We start from the raw sequence: 18047 nt of genomic DNA on the forward strand, positions 1-18047 counted from the left end.
GGAAAGGACTGGGGGATGCTTTTTGTTCCATGCCATTTCACTTTTATCTCACCTTATATTGTGCTCCAGAGTGTTATTAATCTGGAAAAATATTTCTGTATCCCTTGAATTGGGGGAAAGAAATAAATATCAAAGCTAATGTTGCTGTTCTTTTGGGGTTTTTCAATTTAGTATATATCCTTGGGTAGGACTAAGGTGGCAAAACATTACAAGAGAGAAAAATAGTAATGCATGCATATTTGCAAAGATTAGATAAGATAGTAGATGTCAAAATCAAAATTATACTATTTGAGAGGTTGAAGAGATAACCCAGGAGTTAAGAGAAATTTCTACTCTAGCAGTAGAAATTTAGTTCCTAGTACCTACATCACTTGACTTACAGCTGTTGATATCTCTAGGGAATTTAATGACATTTATAAGCATTTATACTCATATGTACTTACCTTTACACAAACACAAATAATTAAAAGTAAAATCCTTAAACATTGTTTTATTGTTATCAGGTCTACTTCCCATAGCCAAGAGGATAACTATATGTTTTTCCTTGGGTTCACCTTCTTATTTAGTTTCTTTAGGTTCACCATTTGTAGTCTCCGTGACCCTTAGTTATGACTAGAAACCAATTATGAGTGAGTACATCCCATGTTCATCCTTTTGGGTCTGGGATACCTCACTCAGGATAGTGTTTTCTATTTCCATCCATTTGCATGCAAAATTCGAGAAGTCATTGTTTTTTACCTCAACATAGTACTCTAATGTGTATATATTCCATACTTTCTTCATCCATTCTTCCATTGAAGGGCATCTAGTTTGTTTCCAGGTTCTGGCTATTACAAATAATACTGCTATGAACATAGTTGAACAAATGCTCTTGTCATATGATAGGGCATCTCTTGGGTATATTCCCAAGAGTGGTATTGCTGGGTCCAGGGGTAGGTTGATCCCAAATTTCCTGAGAAACCGAAACACTGATTTCCAAAGTGGTTGCACAAGATTGCATTCCCACCAGCAATGGATGAGGGTACCTCTTCCTCCACAGCCTCTCCAGCAAAGGCTATCCTTGGTGTTTTTGACTTTAGCCATTCTGACAGGTGTAAGATGATAACAGGTAAAGTTTTGCTGGGCTTTGTGGTGTATGCCTATAATATCAGCATTTGGGAGGCTGAGGCAGGAGAGAATAGTTCAAGACCAGCTCCCAAAACAGTTATGTGGTTTACAGGGAAACAGGTGCCACTGGAAAAAGGTACATTAAATGAATTAATTAGACACGGAAAGACATTAAATATCGTCTCTCCTTTGTGGTTCTTAGATTTTATATAGAAACACAAAATTATGCATGTGTGTGTGTTGAAGTAAACCTGTCTAGGGAGACAAAGGAGAATAATAGGAGTGAGGATAAGGTTTGAAGGGGGAATATAGGAAATAGTAGCACATGTAGAAAATGTTAAATTCCAAAACCAACAAAACAACAACATAGACAAGATAAAGGAAGAAAGAAAGAAGAGGTGGTGGAAAATATTCAGACCTGTCCTCACCCCTTTGGTTTGCTTAGATACAATACATATCACTTAGAAAATTGCCACTAGTGGTGATCCTCTTGGTCAAACATCTTGGAGAGTCAGTTGCTCCGCCTTGCATTGTTGGCAGTTTACAGCCTGCACGGAGTGGGGGAGAGTAGGAAATAGAATTCTTATCTGCATATCCAGTTCTACCATAACATCTGGCCACTCTTCAGGTGACCTGGGGAAGGTGCTAGAATACAGAGTCTGGAGAAGACTTGAACATGCACTCTGTGTATGTAGTTATGAGGAAGCCCTGCAGGATAAGGCTTTTATAGGTGAGGTTGGCTGAGGAAAGAGTGACTTCCTGGGAGGAAGCCATCACCTCTGATCTGTGAGGAAGCTCAATACACCCATTGGTTCTCCAAAGTTATCTTTTTCTGAGTCTTGCCCTGGGATGTTCAGAGAAGGGTAGACCTGAAGAGATTTGGGGAGCTTAAGAGAAGAGATAGAAATTGCTTATGTTCCCACCAGCAAGAAATTTAGCAACAGAGTCTGAGAGGTGAGACTCTCCAACATTCCTTAACTCGTAAGAGATACTGTATGTCAGGCTAGCTGAACTGCTGTAGTAAAAAACTTAAAAAAAAAATCTCAAAAATATAAAGATAGTTAGGTTGTTTTCTTGATAATGAAGAGGGGTTAATGAGAAAAAATTAAAGAATTTTGTTTTAAACAGTGCACACACACACACACACACACACACACACACACACATATTGATTAAATTCATTGGACAATTTCACCCACTACTCCCTCTATTGCCCTGCATGTCCCTTCCCCACATTTTTTGAGGTCATAATACAATTACATCGTTTTTTCCCCTTCCTTTTCCTCTTTCCAAACCTTCCCATATTCTCCTCCTTGCACGTTTTCAAGTTCATGATCTCTTTGTTTTCTTCACTATTTGTTGTTAAATACATATAGACTGTATTCATTTATTTGCTATTATAAGCATGGATAAGTAGGTATCTCTACTAGACCACGGAGATCTTTGAGTATACTACCACTAGCAGAATAGCTGTGTATAAATGTTTTAAAAAGAAAGATAAATTAAACTCTTGTCCCTTTTCCTTCATTTTGTCTGGATTCAGGGTATTTTAGTAAAGGGAACCCATTTATGTAGAAACAGAAGTTCTCCAAATTTGAATTTTCTAATAGAGAAGTCAAAGACACACATGACAAAAGCCCCTGGGATGAGTGGCTTTCAGAGTCCTTCAGTTTGTCTCACACAAAATGGAAAGCAGCTTACTGAACACAGTGCGCCATCTTGTGGCTTTCCAGACACAAAGCAAGAAAACAAGTCAGCCTTACAGCTCAGTTGTTACCTTAGAACTGCTTCTTTTCCTCTTAGCGCCCCCTGCTGAATTCCTAAATGCAGCTGGACAAGGAACTATGATCTGTAAAGCTAGGAATCTCCTTTCATTTCAGAATGTATCTCTCAGCTCCGATTGGGGAATCTGGGGATGGCATCTCATTTCACCTATCCCCAGGACTACCGTGGTTTTGTGTTAACGAAAGCCCGTGAGTCAACATCTTGGCCAGCTGCTTTTTTTCCCCCACACCCCAAGTTCTCCTCTCTGTCCCGCAGCCCCACATTCCATCAAAATGATGGGTTCTCAGAGGGAGAAACCACAATCACCAGGAAGATTGCTCTCTCTGTCTCTGTCTCTGTCTCTGTCTCTGTCTCTCTCTCTCTGTCTCCCTCCCTCCCTCCCTCCCTCCCTCCCTCCCTCCCTCTCTCCCGGGTTTTCAGGACAGGGTTTCTCTGTGTAGCCCTGGCTGTGCTGGAACTTGCTCTGTAGATCAGGCTGGCCTCAAAGTCACAGAGATCCACCTGCTTCTGCCTCCTGAGCACTGGAATTAAAGATGCGTGCCACCACTTCTCGGCACCTACCAGCCCATGTTATGGAGGCATTTTCTTGACTAAGCTTTCTTCTTCCCAGATGATTATAACTTTCTTCAAGTCAACATAAAAACTATTTAACACTGTTTGGAAGAGACAGCTGAATGGTTAAGAGAACTTACTGCTCTTGAAAAGTATCTGCCTTCAGCCTACTCGTGGTCCTGGGAGGAGAGGCTCTTGGATTAGCAGAGCGTGCCTGCTAGAGTTGGTGTCTGGGACAAATCAACAAGTCAGGTGAGGAAAGGTAGAATGGGGAAAAATCTGTGGGATCTGCAGGAGATGGGAACACAGGGGCCACAAAAGGCTGCCATAGTTGTTCTACTGCAGAGCTAGAGATGAGATGGGGGATTGGGTCTGGGGAAAGAGAAAGAGAGAGAGAGAGAGAGAGAGAGAGAGAGAGAGAGAGAGAGAGAGAGAGAGAGAGAAACAAGAGAGAGCGGGACTGAGAGAGTGAGATAGAGAGAGAGAAAGAGAAAGACAGAGCAAGCGAGCGAGGGAGGAGGTCTCTAGGCAGTTTACGGATTTTCTGTCAGGCAGGGCCTTCATTTTGGTTAATGTTTGTCAAGTTCAGTCTTTTACAGTTTCCCACCATATTCAATATATCCCAGGTACACTCCCTCCTACCAACACTTGTCAATTCATCTCTTCCTTAATTGTCCCTTTACAAGGTTTATGTTTTTTTTTTTATGTTTTTGTGTGTGGCCCATTTGGTTTAATTATGATCATTTTTATGACCCTTGGATTTGGACTATAGCTTGGAGGTTTGTGTAATCATCAACTGTTACACAAGAGAAATAAGTAACTTTTTTGTTTGAATTTATTTGTAGGAGATAAGTTTATTTATTACAAATAATAAAACCTTAGAGACAGCTATTGGAGTTCAACTTGCAGATCAGAAAAGCAAAGTAGCCAAGACACTAGAGAGCTCTTACCTCTTTGAAATCTTCAGACTGAAAGAGAATGAGTTCCTCTCTAGTGCTGGGATTAAAAGCACGCACCACTACCACCCAGCCTCTATGGATAACTAGTGTAGCTACAGGGATTAAAGGTGTGCGCAAGCCTGTATGACTGGCTAGAGTGAGTGCTTTGTATTGATCTTCAGGCAAGTTTTATTTATTAAAACACAAATAATATACCACTAAAGAAGGATAAGGTGTTTTTGTACAGTCCATACTTATGCAGAGCCAACCTGTGAGCTCATCCTTAATTGTAAGAGTTCCTTATTTCAATGCATGAGTTGCCTGGAAGCAGGAAATTTGCAGTCTTAATCTTATAATTGTTTTGCCTTCTATTCCATTATATTCCTTGGATGTTGGGATGGATGACTTAAAAGCCTTGTTTGTGGATGGCAAATAAAACATCACATAGTCTTAGGATCTTCTACAGTCCAATATCTTGGCCTTTTATCACAGTTCTCTTTGAAGTGAGGCCTCTTTGGGTAAGGATGGGAGTGTTTGTCTAAACACAAACATTTGGAAGGTTGTTTGACATTAAGTAGATTAAACTAAATGATAGCATCTAGTTCCTCATTTTGTGATATAACCTCCCCACCATAAAATTTTGTGTTCATAGTACCTAGTATGAAATATTCCTTTTATAAATATCCCTTCCCTGGATTTTAGCTATGTATGTCCATGAATGTATTCCACGTGCATAGAGTAGAAGCACGTTACTGAGGAATACAAAATCCTACACATGTTTCAAAACTATGTTTTGAAACCATATGCAAGTCAAAATCTGGTGAACCTATATGTGATAAAAATTCAAAGTATCACTGGCTCAATCTCATAGAATAAGCAAGACATATTTTTTAAAAGAAGTGTTATCCTTATATAAATAAGTAACGAAATATATATTATACACCTTTATTAAGCCAGATAGGGATTTCTACACTTGAGGCATACATTGTAAGAAAGAAGACCAACAGCAAAACACCCAGAATAGAAGCAAAAAAATAAGTTGTGCCTGATTATCTTGAAAAGATATCATGAGAAAAAAATGAGTTCCACAATCACTAAGGAAAAAAAAACCCAAGATATCAGCAGAGATTTGACTCTCCTGAAAATATACTCTATAAATGTTTAGCTCAAAATGTAAAACAGAGAAAGTCTATTGATAATATTATACTTTCCAGAATTACAAAAGGCTTAATGTAATGGAAATACAGCACTATAAACCAAAGTGTGTATGTTTTCAATTCAAGGCAGGTCTCACAAATGTTTAGGGGTAGAATATTCAAAACTGCTTTTTTGAATACTTAGAAATATTTCAATAGTTCTCTCACTATATGTTCAAAATAATGTTATAATAAAATGTAACAACATATTGCTAGTGAAGGATTTAAGCTTCAAGAATGCAGTGGTAAGATCATTCAGAGTATGAAAAAATTGGAGTACCCAGAGGATTTTAGGAAAATAGGTAAGTATGGGTCCTGAAACTATCTGATAATGTCATATAAGTAATGAATTTCAAAGCCTATTGTCTATATTTTACAAACTATATGCCTAGAAATTAGAGATTTTTAAATAAGGTGATATCAGAATCAAATTAGGATTATTCAATATTTTTCTGTAACCTTATGACTTGTAAAATAGATGTATAAGAGTCACAAATTCAGGGAAAGCATACAAAGGCAAAATAGGCAAAGAGGGCTGTATACATATGAAATTCATAGAACACTTAAATATCTGTTTCTGAAATAATAAATGAAGGTGATTCAGGAAGCATTTCAATGAGCTGGGGCTGAGAAACATCTTAGCGGGGAAGGGAGCAACTGAGGGTTGACTTATAGTCACCTTCATTTCTGACCAGATAAGGATCAGCCTGTGAAGAGTGCAAAAAGTCATTATGCAAACTCAGAGAAAAAAACACTGCTTCCAGAAATCTGTGAGCTTTTCAGCTCATGATTACCCCTTGGCAATGGCTCTCAACAGCACAGCACTGTGCTTGTCTGTACTCACAGCTGTGGTTCTTGTAGTCTGTGATGCACTCCTATTGTCATGGGCAATATTTGGGCTCTCAGCTACACCCTGCTAAGGATATTTATTATCTGTTTCCTCTCTTCTTTGCTCCTCATTGGCCAATCCAACACAATCACCTGCATCTTGTAGCAGACATCATGTGGAATTTTGTTTACTGTGATGCTCTCCATGGTGTCAACCAATGCTATTACAGTGGTTATTGCTTTCAAGATCATTGTTACAGCTAGAATGGTGAGGTGGTTAATGGTATTAAGGACCCCTAATTTCCTCATTCCTATCTGTACACTGTTCTAACCTGTTTTCTGTGGAATTGGGCTGGTTACATTTCCACCCTTCGTTGAACAAGATGCTCATTCTAAATATGGTCATATAATCATTGTATGCCACAAGGGCTCAACAGTTGTCTTTCACTGTGTCCTGGGATACCTGTGAACCTTGGCACTTGGGAGCTACATCATGGCCTTCTTGTGCAGGAATCTGTCTGATGCATTCAATGAAGCCAAGTTTCTGTCATTCAGCATGCAGGTGTTCTTTTTGTGTCTGGGTCACCTCTCTTCCTGTATATTATAGCGCTAAGGGAAGTTATGGTGTCTATGGAAGTCTTTTCTATCTTGACTTTCAGTATTGCACTCTTTGGTTTGATCTTTGCCCCAAGTACTACTACATTATTTTATTAAGGCCATATGAGAACTCCTGTCTTGACATCAGGAACAAGACTCATTCAAGAAGGAAGAATAATTTAAAATTTAGTTAAAAATTAAAATGTGTCTACTAATAAACTAAATATAATGGTTGAAACCAGTATGACACCATTCTAAATGTCTTATTCAACTGTAATATGATATGATTATGTGGGTTCATAATTCTTTATCTAATTTTATTAAAGCCTTTTTGTGCTGGAACCATTATTTTCTTTCATGTTTGAGATCCATGTTATACTCTTTTTCTGTAATAGAATATCCATATGTATCCCTTGTTGTCCTGAAATCCCACAATTAGAACAGTATGGCATGAACTCATGTGTATCTGCCTTTTTCTGTCTACAAAGTTCTGATGTTGAAGACATGTCACCATGTCCAGCCTATTTGTATTTATTCCATTCTTTTTTTTTTGTAAGGTAAAAAACTTTATGGAGCACACATTGTGAGACAAAGAATGACAGTTTTTGATGTCTGACTTTGCATATTGCCTTCCCTGAGTACCTACTGTGTACTAAATTCTTTTTTTTAATATTTTATTAAAAATTTCTGCCTCCTCCCCCCCTCTGCCTCCCATTTCCCTCCCCCTCCTCTGCTCCCCTCCCCCTCCCTCTCCAGCCCAAAGAGCAGTCAGGGTTCCCTGCCCTGTGGGAAGTCCAAGGTCCTTTCCCCTCCATCCAGGTCTAGGAAGGTGAGCATCCCAACAGCCTAGGCTCCCACAAAGCCAGAACAAGAAGTAGGATCAAAACCCAGTGCCATTGGTCTTCTTGGCGTCTCAGCAGCCCTCATTGTCTGCCATGTTCAGAGAGTCCGGGTTTAATTCCATGCTTTTTGAGACTCAGTCCAGCTGGCCTTGGTGAGCTCCCAATAGATCAGCTTCACTGTCTCAGTGGGTGGGTGCACCCCTTGTGGTCCCGACTTCTTTGCTCATGTTCTCCCTCCTTCTGCTCCTCATTTGGACCTTGGAAGCTCAGTCCAGTGCTCCAATGTGGGTCTCTGTCTCTATCTCCTTCCATCGCCAGATGAAGGTTCTATGGTAATATGCAAGATATTCGTCAGTATTGCTATAGGATAGGATCATTTCAGGTTCCCTCTCCTCAGATGCCCAAGGAACTAGCTGGGGACCTCGGCTTGGGCACCTGGGAGCCCCTCTAGGGTCAAGTCTCTTGCCAACTCTAAAATTGGCTCCCTTAATTAAGATATATACTTCCCTGCTCCCATATCTACCCTTCCTTTATCCCAACCACCCCATTCCCTCAAGTTCTTCCCATCCTTCTCTTCTCACTTTTTTCTCCCCATCTCCCCTTTCCCCCATCCCATCCCACCCCTAGTTTCCAGTTTTTGCTCTGCAATCTTGTCTACTTATAATATCCAGGAGGATAACTATATGGTTTTTTTTTTGCATTCACCTTCTTATTTAGCTTCTCTAAACATTAAATTTCATGTTATTGATTTCATTTGTTTTGGACTTCCATATATATTGTATCTTTTGCTTGTATAATTTTTAGGTTTTCTTCATATCAAAGTTGTATCCTAATAATAGTTATTTTGCCCTTTCAGAAAATATTGTAAAACATAAGAATAATGAATGCAGTTTTTAATTTTATAATTTTATATTCAACACTCAATACATACCTATATATATGTATACCAATGTTTTTATGACTTCATTAAACCGTTTCACTGAATTGTCATAGTTTTATTTGATTCATGAGTTTATACAGAAGTAAACAATGTTTTAATCAACTAAAATTATGTTTTTATTAAAGCATTCAATTTATGATGACCAATTTCTACTGTTTATCAATATTTCATAAAAGATATACAGTACAATGAATTAAGAAAAAAGTTATGTCTTCTTTTCTTTCTGTGAAATCAAATGTGCATAAAAGTGTAAGAGCTTTGCCAGTGGATGTCTTTTATCTTAGTGGTTCATGACACACCACTATTATTCTTCTTCCTAGCCTATTAAATTTCAAAAGTGATGTAGATACAGAATGTCTTACCATATTCTATTTTCTAAATTGAAAAATTATGAAGCAGATTGTCTCTCAAGCATCAATTTAACAGGTTCTTATTTTCATTTATGTTCAGAAGAAATTACCATGCTTTAGAACTACAATAGACATCCCTTCTATTTTCATACCTCACTGTTTTTTTTTATATGAGGGAAAATGAAGTCTCTTACTATGGAGAACTACAAAAGATGTTGCTTGCTTGCTAGTAATTGTTTAGAAATATAGAGCTAGGACCAGGATGTAAGTGACTGATCAGGTATTCCATTGGCTGCTATGAGCACAATACATTAGAGCAGAAGTAAACAGGGTGAGCTCAGTTTAGCAATGGGTATTAAGGAAGACAGTTACTCAAAAAAAGAGGCAATATGGAGGCTATCTACTTTAATGAACAAAATTACATTTCTTTCTGAAAGATGTGGAAGACAATGGAAGTAGAAATTGTATTTTAACTTACCTCAGGTAAAGGCTTTGATACTGATCATAGAAACCTTGTTTGGATATTCAGTATCCCTGGAAGAAAACCCATGGCTTTATGACAACAGGGGATGTTAAAGACTTTTATTCCAATAACATCCTAAATGCCATCCATATGAGTCAATATTAGCTGATGTGGTTTGAACATAAGCAGCTCCTTATGTGTTTTCTGTTTGAAGTTTTGTTATCTTTGTGGTATTATTGAAGAGGTGGTCTTTTCAGAGGTGATAGGAGAGTTTTAAGTCCATGGATTCTCTAATATTTCTGAGGGATTTTAGCAAACCTTAGGAAGATCAAAAGTTCCTTGGTTTAATGTAAGCATTAGTACTTATGTACTGATCCAGGGTTACCTGATTGTAGTCGGAAGGAATGTCATCTATCAGATACACATCAGAAGGACCACAGGAAGACTAAGGCCATGACAAGGTTTTTGCAAGCAATCAGAATTTTTATACCTTTATCAGAAACAGACTATAATGGCAGTTACCAGGAAAAGTACAATTGTAGTTGTCAGGATACAATGACATTTGCAAGCTATATAGGGTTAATGTCTAAGACCAATTGTTCTGCCGAGCTTCCATATGCTTCTGTCTTCTAGCAAATGCAGAGATACATAGGTGGTCTGAATGCTCTACTGCCTAAGGTAGTGCTTGAGTTTCCCAGGAACTGAAGGGCACACAATGCCCCAGTAGCCATGTACTCTAAACTGAAAAAAATCTATGACACCTATCTCTCAAGTCAGCTAGACCAACCCAATTCCATGATTTTTCACAGAATTTTTTATTTTTATTCTCCCCTTTTTTATTTTTTAATTTTAGACTATACTGGCAAATCTTCAAAACAGACATGGGTAGTAAATCTATGTCAAGGTTCAAATTCTTCCCAGCATAACCAACAAAATTATTTCTGGACACATACCTCTGGGCTATAATTTATGAGTACAATTAGAGGTAGACCAAAAACAGCAACTAAAAATCTGCTATGTATTTCACAGCAGTGGGGGAGAGTAAGTAATTTATTTACCTTTGAATGGGAAACTAATCAGTGTTTCATCATGCAAGGACTGAACATCATTACTTAAATTGTCATGTGACCACCTTAGCCTGGGAACTATGTGATAAGCAGTAACAAATGACTTCAACAGGGACAGTATAGCAAGAAACAGCAATTCAGTAGTAACACCCTTCCCCTGAGACTTCACCTACTCTTTTTCCTCATCCAAGTCATCGTTGGTAAAGATATTCTGTTCTTCATGGCTCAATGACTCCATCACCCCATAAGCTTTCTTTGTTTCAGGGGTAGGCTCTGTAGACTAGTTATCTTTCATTTATCTTCCACAGGTCAAAGTCAGTCTTTAAGGTGTCCACATATATTTTTCAGTACCCTAAAATGCAACAACACTGCGATAGCCTTAGCTCCAGTGAGTTATTGAACCCAAACCATTCCAACAACCTGTCAGATCATCTCTCCAAAAGACCATGATCCTGAATCACTTTTGGAGGAATCAAAAATCTTCTGTTAGTGTTTAGGCATCTATACTGGCCTGACCTTGAGGTATATGTCCTCAGCTGTTCACCCTGCCTGCTTCCCATCTCTCTCCCTTTCCCTGTCTGTCTGTCTGTCTGTCTGTCTGTCTGTCTGACTGTCTGCCTGCCTGTCTTTCTCTTCCCCTTCTCTCTTCTCTTCTGCTTTTTGTGTCCCCAGATGCTGGTCTCCCCTCTCCCTTTCCTCCCTTTCACATTTACTTTCCCCCAATAAAAAGTCTCCACTTGAGCTCTGTTGCATGGCATTCTTCTCTCATGTACTACTTTTTCTAAATTACAGCACCGTAGCAGTATGGCTGTCCTTGCCCAATTAAAATATATATGAAGATAAAATAATATGAGGAATAGCCATACTACTCATATCTTCCTCCTTTATTTTTAAATCATGTTCAAGTAGTTCATTAGCTCTTTCCAGAAAAGATTGGTGCTGAGGGTTAAATAGAGAGCCTGTGATGTGGGTTAGAACACTTTTTTGGCAAAATTCCCGAAAGGGCTCAGCAGTATATACAGGAGCATTGTCAGTTATTAATATTTATAAGGAACTAAAATAGCAAAGGCTCTGAGTAAAAAACTGATCATATCCTTAACTGCTTCTCCTGAGAGGAGATGAGCAAAAAATGAATAAAGAATAAGCGTGACAATCTCATGAGCATATTTTAACCTCCCCAAACTGGGATATGAGTGACATCCATGTGCCAAATACCAGTAATTTGCCAGTAATCCTCTAGGAGTTATAACCTAGGAGAGTAGAGACCTGATATTAACTCTTTGCACATAAAGGCATTCCTTAACTATCAAAGGAGCCTACTCTTTAGTTAGTGAAAAAATATATATATTTAAAAATGCTCAAAAATTTTGATGAAAGCATGCTTGAGATTTTCATGCTTCCTTTAGGTTCATGGTTCCAAGGAAAAGAGACAGCATTAAAAGGGAATCTGCTATTACATTTACCCCAGACAAAGACTCTGGAAGATTATGATGTGACTTAATATGTGCAAAACAAGCTGGTTTTCCTGTGTCTGCAATTCCCGCTAAACTGATTGTAATAAATTATGAATAGAGGTGCCTGATGAAGTGATCTGCACTGTTTCTCAATGCTGCACTGCCAGCACTGCGTATTGTGAGTTACAATATACCTTTAGAGGTTGAGGACAGAGTTGTAATTCCATTGGTTGCATACAAGCACCTGGGTGAGTAAAGATCAGTAAGGCATCTCTAGAAACTTGGGCTCCCTTACCATGTTTAGTGGTGCTACAAATACTGCTTGTGCAGAGGGTATCAGTTAAATGTTGGTACTTATAGAAAAGAGATTCACTTTCATAGCTCATATTTTTTCTTATTGTATGACTGCCAATAATTGAGGCACTGTATGTATTTAGAGAGCTACAAAATAACAGGAATTAACAACCACAGGCAATTAAAATATTTTAATACCAGTAGACTCAATTCACCTAAAAAAGACACAGGCTAAGAGAATGGATACAAAAGCAGGATACAGTCTTCTGCTATATGCAGGAAACACACCTCAATCTCAAAGACAGACACTACCTAGAATAAAGGGTTGGGATAAGGTTTTCCAATCAAATGGATCTAAGAAACAAGCAGGTGTAGCTATTCTAATATCTAACAAAAGTGATTTCAAACTAAAATCCATCAGAAGAGGTAGAGAAGGACACTTTATACTCATAACAGAAACAATTCATCAAGATGAAGTCTCAATCCTGAACATCTATGTCCCAAATATAAGAGTACCCACACATGTAAAAGAAACATCACTAAAAATTAAATTGCACATCAAACCCCACACACTAATCGTAGGAGATTTCAACGCTCCTTTTTCACCAATGGTCAGATCAAACAAACAGAAACTTAACAAAGAAATAAGAGAACTTACAGATGTCAAGAATCAGATGACTTAACAAACATCTATAGAACATTCCATTCAAACACAAAAGAATATATCTTCTTCACAGCACCTCATGGAACCTTCGCAAAAATTGATCTCATACTCAGTAGCAAAGAAAACATCCACAGATACAAAAAAATTGTAGTAACCATTTGTGTCTTATCATATCACCATGGAGTACAGTAAGAATTCAACAACAATACTACCCCCAGAAAGCCTACAAATTCACAGAAACTGAATGGTCAACTACTAAACCACCCCTGGGTTAAGGAAAAGTTAAGAAATTAAAGTCTTCCTTGAATTCAACAAAAATGAAGGCAAAACATACCCAAACCTATGGGACACTATGAAAGCAGTGCTAAGAAGAAAGTTCATAGCACTAAGTGCCCACATAAAGAAATGGAGAAAGCTCACATTAGTGACTTAAGAACACACCTGAAAGCTCTAGAAAAAAAAGAAGAAGACACAACCAGGAAGAATAGAAGACTGGGAATAATCAAACTGAGGCTGAAATATAGTTTCGCCTATATTTACAGTTTGTCAGTCACATTTTTCTGTGTCTTGAAAAATGTCTAGGCAACTCTTTTAAGAAGCAGGAACCCCAAAGGATCGTCTCATCTTTAGGCAACTTCAGCAGTCATTTCTCTGTGAGTCCTGCATGTCCAATTCATCAAGCAGTCCAGGCAAGAGCAATTTCTTGCCCAAATGACTAACAGACTCCATGAAAAGCCTCTTTGGTGCCCATCTTCCTCTTGAAGTACCTTGGTGCTGCCAGGAGTAGATGTGTCTCACTGTCATGAAAAGTCCTAAGTTTTTAAATGTTTTAAATGTCATATTCTGAATGTCTCTGAAAGATTTGAAGAATACCTATCTAACTGAAATATATCTCTATATATCTATAAACATAACTAACATGACTACAAGCTTGATTATAACAGATGATTAACTATTTACCTACATTTCTTAATTATACATTACATTTTTAAAATGAACAGCACAAACATAATACATTAATCAAGAGCAGAAATATGCATATAACAAAATTGACCTTAAGTTTGTATCAATAAATCAAGATCCATACCAGTGCAAATCTCTATAGCATATCCCCCTTTAAATGTAAAAGACCATTTATAAACAATATTTGGGAATATGCACATAGTTATTCCCAGCCACTCAGAACCAAAATAATTACACAGAAACTGTCTTCTTTAAATCACTGCTTGGCCCATTAGCTTCAGCTTCTTATTGGCTAGATCTTCCATATTAATTTAACCCATTTGTATTAATCTGTGCATTGCCATATGGCTATGGCTTACCTGCTAAAGTCTAGTCTGGCTCCTGTGGGGCTACATGGCTTCTCTCTGTTTCTATCCTTCTTTTCCCCAGTATTCAATTTAGTTTTCCCTGCCTGCCCCTACAGCTCTGCTATAGGCCCAAAGCAGTCCTCTATTAACCAATGGTAATCACAGCATACAGAGGGAACTCCCATGTCACTAGTAATCTGTGTATTGCCAAGTGGTTGTGGCTTACCAGCAAGGTTGTGGCATGTCTGTTCCTGGTGGTTTCTACATGGCATCTTGTCACTCCACCTTCTTTCTCCCAGCATTCAGTTTAGTATTCCCTCCTTAGCTCTACTCTACTCTAAAACAGGTCAAGGTAGATTTCTTTATTGATTAACCAATAAAAGCAACACATATATAGAAGGACTTCCCACACTAGTCATAGTGAATCCATCCAATAGGAATTTGATATCATTCTTCAGTAATTTATTCACAGAAGTGAGGAGAAAGCATAACCAAGGTGTGATGCTTGGGATTTCTTATTTCCATGTGCTACCAAGGTGCTTTAAGACAATGAAGTGAGTCCTGCAGAAAAATTACCTATGTGAAGTGAGGATTTATTTTTCTGTTTCTGGTTCCTCAGCTCTGGGTGCAGCTTCATGTCAAAGCCCTCTAATGGACCACACATCAATGTAGCACAGCTTACTCACTGCAGTTGAGAACACTTGCTAATTATTTTGTGTTGATTGCCTTGGCGGGTTACTTAGTCTAGGGGTTGTAACCCACCTGGCAGTTCAGTTATTCCAGGGTCACAGAGAGGCACTATCTGGAAGATATGAGCTAGGAGACAGGAAGGAGGCTAAGCGAGATTCTTGTCAAAGCCTCCGTTTATTAGAGATGGGGTACAGCTTATATAGGGTAAGGAGTTGGGGGATGGGCACAGGGGCCTGGGCTCTTGCCACATGGTTCACATTGGTCACATGGTTCACTTTGGTCATGTATCCCAGAGGTTACCTTCGGTCAGGTCACTGTAGGCCAAGAAGTTACGGGTTGACACGCCTAGTTCTCTAGATAGTTTGGAATGTGGGGTGGGTTCCGCTAACAGATAGCTCTCCATTAACAGCCAATTTGGGTGTGGGGTAGGCTCTGTCAATAGAACAATTCCTAACACAATTAGGGGTGTGGGGTTTTCTGCAGACTCCCCAGGGTGATGGTTCCTGCAATGATTTTTAGGAGGAAATTGGCTCCTAACAATTTTGAGAAACCAGGTTTATATTCCATCACTCACTTGAAGGCTCCAAATATCTCTATCTCTAATTTCAGTGGATCCTCTGTTCTCTTCTGACGTCCTTGGGCACCACATGTATGTCTTGTGTACATAAATTAATGTATACAAAATGTACACAAAATATATAAATACAAATCAATATTTGGGTTCTTAAGAAAATACAATGTCTAGCAATGGACAACCATTTTGTATGCTGCTCTCAGTAAAGACAACTTATTCTCGTCTTTTTCCTCAGTTGCCAATATATTTTTGTGTAGTGGTGAGAATTCTTGTGATTTTCTTCTTCCAGTTTCCCACATTTATTGATGCTAAACTTACCTGTTGACAATCACGTTGGAGAGTTTTAATGAATATAGCTTCTGATATCATTATGAGACACAGTCTCACAGCAAACTTTCTGATTTTCTGGCTTTTCCAATCTTTTCTTCCCATTCTTTTGGAATGCTTACTGAGCCTTAGTCTTGGGGCAGTATTGGGGATGTATCTATTGGAACTGGGATCCAGTTTGCCATGATTTGATTCATTGTTGTCTTCTATAATTCTTCTCTGTTCCAAAAAAGAAGACTCTTTGATGAGGAATGAAGAGCATGATATCATATAAAGACAAATGAGTAAAAGAAAAAGTGTTAATTGATTGTTGTTAGGTATTCTGATAGTCTAAAAAGTACATAGCTGTAGATTCTCCTAAATGGTGAATCCTGAATAAATACATAGAAGTAGTATTACATAGGTTCTATAGGTTATATTTAGAAATATATATGCATATTCATATATGCATGAAATAACAATTAGTGAAAAAAGAGGTCATGGACTTGAAAAAAAGGGGACAGGTATAACAAAGGTATTGTAGGGAGAAAGTGGAAGGGAGAAGCAGTATACATGATACCTTCAAAAGGAAAAGAAAAGAAACTTTCCTGACTTAACCAGGAAAAAGGGTGGTCAGAGGGCAAATATTTTCATATCAGAGTTAGACACAGGAAGGCATTCAGCCTTTTCACACAAGTTCATGCTATATTCTAAGTTTTAGAAGATGCACTATTCATAGCAATACCCCAGACCTGATTTCCTTATTATTGTACAATGATATGTCTCGTCTCAGTTGCTGGAATGCTTTTCTAGTGTGCAGGAGAGCTGGCTTAGATCTCAGATCCATACACTTGGACACAGTACTACACACTTGCAATCCTACCTTTGTGGATAGACAGGTAGAGGACCAGAGGTTTAATGCTATTCTATCTCTATAGCTATGCTATACAAACCTGCCTAAAACAACTAAGAAACTAAAAAATAAAATATCTTTGTTACATACAAGATTTATACTTGACCAGTAACCTGAATATCAGAATCATATTTAAACAGAGACTGCACTTTTGTTTGCTGGCCACCTAGAACCAAATAATTACACAGAAACTATATTTATTACACCACCATTTGGCTAGTGGCTCAGATATATTTCTGGCTAGCTCTTCTTAAATTAATCCATTTCTATTAATCTATGTATTGTCACAAGACTGTGATTTACCAATAATGTTCTGGCATCTTTGGTGGCTACTTGACTCTCTTCAAGTCCACCTAGTCTCTCCCTCATCTCTGTTTGGATTTCCTGTCTGACTTTACTCTGTTAAGCCTTTTGCTGAAACAGCTTGATGATTCAACAACAAATAAAAGGAATGCATATACAGAAGGACATCCCACATCATCTCTCTTTTTCTGTTCAGTTAAAAAGGACTGTTTTAACTTTGACATAGTAAAATTATATATACAGAAAAATTATCAAGAAAGAATTATAGTTACAATATTTAGTTCATTTGCATTTGGCAGATTAAGGGAATATTCTATAATCTATCTAAACTTGGTGAGTCTAAAGTTTAAAATCGATGTTTTATTTTATAACATAACTAAGGAAAAATATAACTATCTAGTCTTCAACCCCATCAAAGACCCCAAAGGATATAATATTACCTAAGTAAACAGGAAATGCATTGTAAGCAACTTCTAAAACCCTAGAATTGACATGGACATCATTCTGCCTAAAAGTCACCCAAAGTTCTCATATAACATTGTGGCATCTATCTTTAGCCTATAGGCCCATAATCTTTAGCAGACTTTCCAGTGAACCAGGAAATTTGAAGATCTATTCTGCCTTGTATTGATAAAGCTTCTCATATCTTTCTTCTGTGTTCTGTACAATGTCTGGCAGTTTCTTCTGTGAAGTGGGAACACTGAATGACCATCCCATCTTTTCAAAAGTTCAGCAGTCACTTTTCTATGGGTCCCACATGTCCCATTCATACAGCACACCATCAAGCAGCCCAGTCAAGTGCAGTTTCTTGCTGAAATGGCTAGCCTTGTCATATTGAAGGCAAATTGCATTAATGAGTTTCTTCAATGCCCAT

General features: G+C 38.1%; 1 pseudogene; it reads left to right on the plus strand.

Moving 5' to 3' along the window:
* Nucleotides 1-5840: 5840 nt before the first annotated feature.
* Nucleotides 5841-7197, plus strand: LOC101989461 (annotated as a pseudogene).
* The last annotated feature ends 10850 nt before the right edge of the window (nucleotides 7198-18047 follow it).

Source organism: Microtus ochrogaster, unplaced genomic scaffold (genome assembly GCF_000317375.1).
Source record: "Microtus ochrogaster isolate Prairie Vole_2 unplaced genomic scaffold, MicOch1.0 UNK172, whole genome shotgun sequence".
NCBI lineage: Eukaryota > Metazoa > Chordata > Mammalia > Rodentia > Cricetidae > Microtus > Microtus ochrogaster.